Here is a 7,151-nt window from a genome sequence, read left to right as displayed (position 1 = left end):
TTGGTGATCCTGGGGCCCCATTCTCAAATTCCATCCAGAGCTCCCAAATCACTAAGACTGTCCCAGACATTGATGAATAGGTAAGTGTTTAAAGTACTTGCAGAGGCCTGGACCTATCTTCTCATGGACAGCTTCAGCCCTGTCTTGAAACTGGTACAATTTATCTCCTCTATCTAGAAGGGACATGGAAAACCAATACTAACCTTCATACCTTAGTCTGTACTCACCCCCTTCTCAGTACATACCTTGAGGTATAGAATCTGTTTGCATAATAGGGAGGGTGGAATATAAATTGAATTAAGCAAATAAATAAATAATAGAGCCAAATCTTTCCAAGAACCCTCCTCTTCTTCTTGTACAGGCTCACATTGTGATTCTTTGCAGGCTCTGCCTTTGAACTTATAGATTCCACTTCTGGGCTGTTCTGTGTAGATTCCTTGGTCTGATTGTTGACATAAGTGTTAACATAACACAACAACAACCTTGTCCACATTGTAAATGCTCCTCTACCAGCTCATCTACCTACACAGACATGAAAAAATATATTTTTCTCTATTTCTCCCCCTCCCTTCTCCCCTTCCTTAGTAATTAGCTTAAGGTATAGCTAGATCTTTCAAAGTTATGCTTTTTAATTCTTTCCAATTTATGCCTGTTCACTGTTGGGCATATTGAAAGACATGCCTTGGTTGTTCTCTAGGGATGAATCTTCTGAAGCAGCCATTTTTGTCAAGACGGTTATATGGGCATCCAAATACTTCTCATGGTCTTCCTTAGAATTAAAATACTAACTTCAGAAATTTCATCTTCTGGGGAATAGTTATTGAAAGATCACCTTCCAATTCCAAAGGCTATTCCCCGCCCTGAGCCTGCTTGCGGGGAGGGTGGAATATAAATATGATAAAATAAAATAAATAAAATAAATATTTTGATGGTGAGAGCCAAATTTTCAGGTTTAGCATGCTGCTTAATTTTGCTTCTGAGAAAAGCCAGGTCTTGCTATCCATCCATCCTTCAGAGTCCTGCTCACTGAAAATCATATAACAATATAAAACAACAAGCCTTTTTTAAAAGACATTTAATTTGACTAAGCATTCATCAGACAAATCTTCACTGTCTATTTCTTGGTACATTGGTAAGAGTTTAGAATACTGGCAGATGTCACTAGGAGTGTGCACCAAGAAAAGAAATTGTTATAATTTTAGATCCCAGCTTTGGGGGTGAGGGTAGGGTATTTATTATGATTGCTTATTTCCAGGTAGGATGCTACCAGTTCATGATTCAAATCCATGTGGTTTTTCAGATTTTGGTATTTGGGGCCATTAATTTCAATGGAAAATGTATACCATGGCCTAGGACAGGTGCTTATAAAGGTAATGGCATTGAATTTGCACAGAACACAGTGCTTCCTCTAATCTAAAGTCCACCTAAGTTTCAAGGGCTTCAATTTTACGGACCCTGAAGTAGGTGCCTCTCTGTGCAGCTGCATTTTTTCTACTGATTCCTAAGACAGTGGTCAAGCAGCAGCTTAGCAGGAGAGCTCTGGCCAGCTACTAGCATTTTAAAAGTCTGCGTTCTTTTCACTTTCCTACTCTATTTTTAACCTTTCTACTAAAAACTATGTATTTGCCATCCTTCCTTCTTGTAGTCTTTGTTTCCTTTCACAAAATGAGGAAGACTTCCTTTGCAGAAAACCCCCACCCTGTCCCATCTTGTCCCTTCCTGCAGGTTTGCAATTATTGCCAAGGGGGGACATTTTCAGGGGGGGCTGGAGTTGTTGTTTTTTAATCAAATGACATAAAAATTATAGAGGACCTAGTGCAGCCTGTCCACTAAAGAAACCACAAGTTTCAAGTGAATTGGAGAAAGGGGTCCAATTCTATGGGCCCCTGAACACAATGTCCCCTAGCCATCATACTTGAAAAGAAGAAGAAAAGGGCTCCATCCCCACAAAGGTAGGAATAATAGAGAGTGAGCAAGAACCTCAAGTTTTTAATTCCTTCCTATGGGGGACTGTATAGGAGCTGGACTTTTTTTTCAACAAAACAATTCCAAAATTGCACAGGGACTAGTGCTGGTTGGGGTGTGCAGCCCCAAAATATTCAGGTTTCCTGCTTTGGGTTTACCTGAAGCAGGAAAAACATTCTGGTTTACCTCCGAGCACCCCCACACCCCACACCCATCACCCCCCCTCCCGGTTTAAGCACAGGTCCCTTTAAACTATCAGCTGGCAGGCGGCAGGGGGGATCCCACCCAGCCGCCTGCCACCTGATACTTTAAAGAGCCCTTTCTTGCAGGAAAGGGTCCTTTAACTATCAGCTGGCAGCAGGTTGGATCCCCACTACCACCTGCCTGCTGATAGTTTAAAGGGACCTGATGCTTGCAAGGGCCCTTTAAACAGCCCACTTTCTCATGGTCCGGGCTGTTTTATCATCTCCCCTCTCCATTAACCATCCCTTGAGGGCCATCTTTCTTTTCCTGTCCCCAAAAGAAATGTTGAGATTTTACCATTTGGTCTTCCAAGTTCTGTGGCTTAGGTGAGATTTTTTCCCCATCCTTTGTTCTTCCCTGGCTAGGGCCATCTGCATATCTATGGAGCTGGATAACTCTTGTGATAACAAATTAGTTATACCCATTATACCCACCACACTTTTCCTTTGGGTATCCTTTCCTTGAAAAAGGTGTTTTGTAACCTCTGGGCAGAGTTTTGACCAAATTATTGCATCTTTTCTGTAAATTTGGGGGGGGGGGTGCATTTCTCCACAAGGGCTATTTTTAAAAACCTGCTGTTCAGTATCCTGTATTTATTTCTACTTTCCCTATTCTCTCTTCCTTGTCCATTCTAATATTTACCCATTATACCCACCACACTTTTCCTTTGGGTATCCTTTCCTTGAAAAAGGTGTTTTGTAGCCTCTGGGCAGAGTTTTGACCAAATTATTGCATCTTTTCTGTAAATTCGGGGTGGGGGGCGCATTTCACCACAAGCGCTATTTTTAAAAACCTGCTGTTCAGTATCCTGTATTTATTTCTACTTTCCCTATTCTCTCTTCCTTGTCCATTCTAATATTTACCTTGGTGGAGAGGGCCCTCAAGTCAGAATTGACTTATGGCAACCCCTGGTGGGCTTTTCATGGCAAGAGATTAACAGAGGTGGTTTGCCATTGCCTGCCTCTGCAACCCTTCTCTTCGTTGGAGGTCGTTGGGATAAATGAACCTGAGGTGCATTTATAAGTGCAAAAGCACTCAATTTGTTGAGTTACTGTTATGACTTAAAATTTAAAATATGACTTAAGTGTGAAGATTTTTTCAAAGTATTCCTTATATTTCCAAAGCAACATTAAAAACTGGTCACTATTCATAACATCAAATTAGAATTCTAAAATTTAGTCAAAATTTAAATTTGTTTTTAAAAAAATTATTTCTGATTAAATTTCCAAAATGGGACTGCTTGCAGCATCTCTCTTCCTTATGTAACCGTAAATGACCAAAGGCCCTTTGAAAATGTCTGTTTTCACATAAAAGATTTTTAATGAGTAGGACCAAAAAATGAATTACACCATGCCAGTGACCAAAAACAAGATAGTCTTCTTCCAGATATATGGAAGAGTCAGTACAATACATACGTCAAGAAATACATGGAATCCACAGGGTTTGCCTTTGTTGGAGAAGCCAGAAGATGAGGTGCAATGAGTGAAATTGCTACAGTCAGCAACAAGTGATGCCTGACAACCTTGGCTGCTAAAGAAACATTTTCTGGTTCAGTTTTTTCCTCAGGGCTTTTTTCACTTCCTCATTCCTCAAACTGTAGATGGCGGGGTTCAACATGGGAATCACAATGGTATAGAATACAGACACTATTTTGTCTTGTTCCACTGCCTCAAGCCCTCCAGGTTGAGCATACATAAAGGTCAGTGTTCCAAAGTACAGGACAACAGTCATCAGGTGTGAAGCACAGGTTGAAAAGGTCTTTCGTCTGCCTGTGGATGACTGCATCCTCAAGATGGTGGAAAGAATACAGACGTAGGAGATGAGAACAATAATGGCATTCAATACCACAACAAAAGCAGAGAACACAAACAGCACAGTCTTTGAAACATAGCTGTCTGAGCAGGAAAGCCTCAGCAAAGGGGGGATATCACAGAAATAAGAGGTGATCTCATTGGGACCACAGAAAAAGAGACGGAATGTACCACTTGTATGGACAACTGAAATCACAATCCCCAACAGGTAGCAACCAAATACAAGCTGGAAACAGATATTTCTGGTCATGGTAACTGGACTGCAGATGGGCTGCAGATGGCCACAAAACGATCATAAGCCATGGCAGCTAAAAGATAACACTCTGTTGTGGCAAAGGTGGCAGCGAACCACATCTGGGTTGCACATGCATTATATGAAATCACCTTCCTGCTCACAAGGAGATCATATAGAAACCTGGGTGTAACACAGGAGGAGAAGCATATGTCAATGAATGACAGGTTAGTGAGGAAAAAATACATTGGAGAGTGTCGGAGGGAATCTGTCTGTATCAGCATAATCATACCCAGGTTTCCTATTAGAGTCAGTAGGTAAATGAGTAGAAAGATCAAGAACAAACCTAACTTCACTTCTGATCGATCTGAGAATCCTAAGAGAATGAATTTAGATACTTGGGTCGAATTTGCCTCCTGCATTCTTTCAGAAGGATTAACCTACAGGAATAAGGTTTAAAATCAGAATAAAATGTATTAGTATAAAAACAGATATAAAATAATAATGACAGCAAAATCAAATATTTAATTTAATTATTTTAATTCTAGCATCTGAAAAACAATTCATCTTTCTCCTATGATATACCTAAGTAACGATCTAAGTAATTCCTTGCATTATCACAATATGTGGCAGCTCTAAGATCCATTTTATGATGTGTGTATTCAGTTCCAGGGACAAAAGCAGACAGCAAGACACCTGTTCAATTTTGAATGGCTGCCATCACTCAAAATTTTAGTACATTGCTCAGCTATTCCTGTTCATGACTAGACATGGGCATGAACGGGAAAAAAAAACCCCGAACACCCTGTTCAACGTTCGGTGCCATCCACAAACAACGAACAACAAACATGGATGAATATGAACTGTTCCCGGACATGTTCATTGTTCATTGTTCGTGGGGGCCAGAACCACCCCCACCACCAGAACCACCACCACCACCCCTCCACTTAGCCCCCTCCCCTCAAAACCACTTACCTGGCCCTTTAAAGATCCCTTTAAACTATCAGCTGGCAGGCGGTGGGGGGGGATTCCTGCCAACTACCAGCTGATAGTTTAAAGGGCCGGGAGAGCAGTCGCACAGCCAGTCTGCCTGCCCAGTGCGAGAGAGGTGGGGAGATTCTCCCCGTCCCTCTTGCACCTGGGAGAATCTTTCCAATGTCCGATACCCACTAAATTTGCAGAGGATATAGTCGTCACTGTCCTCTGAAGACCTCCCCCCCCCCAGTTTCAGAGAGATTGCACCCCGGGAAAGGCATGATCCATGGCTCTCCCCCTTTAGTCCCCACTGTCCTCTGAAGACCTCCCCCCCCCCAGTTTCAGAGAGATTGCACCCCGGGAAAGGCATGATCCATGGCTCTCCCCCTTTAGTCCCCACTGTCCTCTGAAGACCTCCCCCCCCCAGTTTCAGAGAGATTGCACCCCGGGAAAGGCATGATCCATGGCTCTCCCCCTTTAGTCCCCACTGTCCTCTGAAGACCTCCCCCCCCCCCCGTTTCAGAGAGATTGCACCCTGAGAAAGGCATGATCCATGGCTCTCCCCCTTTAGTCCCCACTGTCCTCTAAAGACTCCCCCAGTTTCAGACAGATTGCACCCCAAGAAAGGCATGATCTATGTGCCGCCCCCCTTTGCTGTCATTTTCTGTTCACAGTGGCAAAACCGGAACTGCCTGTGGGAAGGCAGCTACTTTGAAGGGTTACAAACTGACTTCTCCAATGTCCAAAACCCACCAAATTTGCAGGGGACGTAGTCCTCACTGTCCTCCGAAGACCCCCCAAGTTTCAGAGAGACTCCCCCTTTGTTGTTATTTTCTCTTCACAGTGGCAAAAACAGGACTTTCTGCTGGAAGTACTTTGAAGGGTTAAAGCCAGAAGGAAAGCCAGAAGGAGTTCAGACAGAATTCAGTCCCTTTCTCCGGTTGCCAAGGGATTGATTGCAGCAGGCACCAGACTGTCTGGCTTGCCTAACGGCTGCCAAAGGCAATGAACAAGGCTTTTAACGACCACCTGTTCATTTAGGATGGGGCCTCATGAACAGCTTGCTCGTGAACAGCAGATTGGGCTGTTCGTGGTTTTTTTCTGTTCGTAATGCTGTTCGTGCTCATGTCTATTCATGACTAAGATGTCTATACCATCAATACATTTCTGGATGGAATTGACCTCTAGCAAGCAACTGGGTTTTTTTTATTTTATTTAACACAGAAAGCAGCATTAGACAGTGAACAAACATCAGAAACAGAATATGTAACAGTGTATTAAAGCTACAAAATATTTCTCCTCTCCTTCCTCATGCTTATTTATAGCAAAATATACTATACTCGACATTTTATATCCAGCATTTAACAATGTTTTCAACATTTTAAATTCTACAGTTTAGATTACTGATTTAACAATTGGCCTATTTTACTAATTTTTTTAGTTTGTCTTAAATTTCAGCTTCATAGTAAAAAAAAAAACCTTTCCATTTTTCCTGAAATTCTGAAATTGCTCTATTGTGTATAAGAAGTTAATTTAGCCTTGATGCATTTACATCCATTCATTCACATCTGGACAAGATTCTGCCTTCCATTTCATCTAGCAAGCAACTGTTGATTCACTTTCATATGGCATTACCTCTTAATCCCACATTCAGAAATTGGAACATTTAATAGAAAGGCATTTACATTGAGTTTCATGGTACGTTTATGTATATGTGACTTTGGCAGGAAGCCCAGCATCATTTCCTACAGAAGCAGAAGCAACCGTGTATCTGAACTAGGGTGATAATTCTTATTTAGAAATAGCTTTTCATTCAATTTTACCAGCATGGAACCTATTTAACATTGCAATCCTTTGCAATGGTGTGAGTTCTAATGAATTCATCAACGGTGATTTCTAGGACACTATTGATTTGTTTGCATGCC

At 41.9% G+C, this 7,151-nt stretch overlaps 1 pseudogene; it reads right to left on the bottom strand.

Annotated features, from left to right (window-relative positions):
• Positions 1–3,738: 3,738 nt before the first annotated feature.
• On the bottom strand, positions 3,739–4,541 carry LOC129323515 (olfactory receptor 1020-like; annotated as a pseudogene).
• Between the last annotated feature and the right edge of the window lie 2,610 nt (positions 4,542–7,151).

Source organism: Eublepharis macularius, chromosome 2, assembly GCF_028583425.1.
Source record: "Eublepharis macularius isolate TG4126 chromosome 2, MPM_Emac_v1.0, whole genome shotgun sequence".
NCBI classification, from domain to species: Eukaryota; Metazoa; Chordata; class Lepidosauria; order Squamata; family Eublepharidae; genus Eublepharis; species Eublepharis macularius.
Note: the sequence above shows the minus strand (reverse complement) of the source record. Positions and strands in the feature narration are given on the sequence as shown.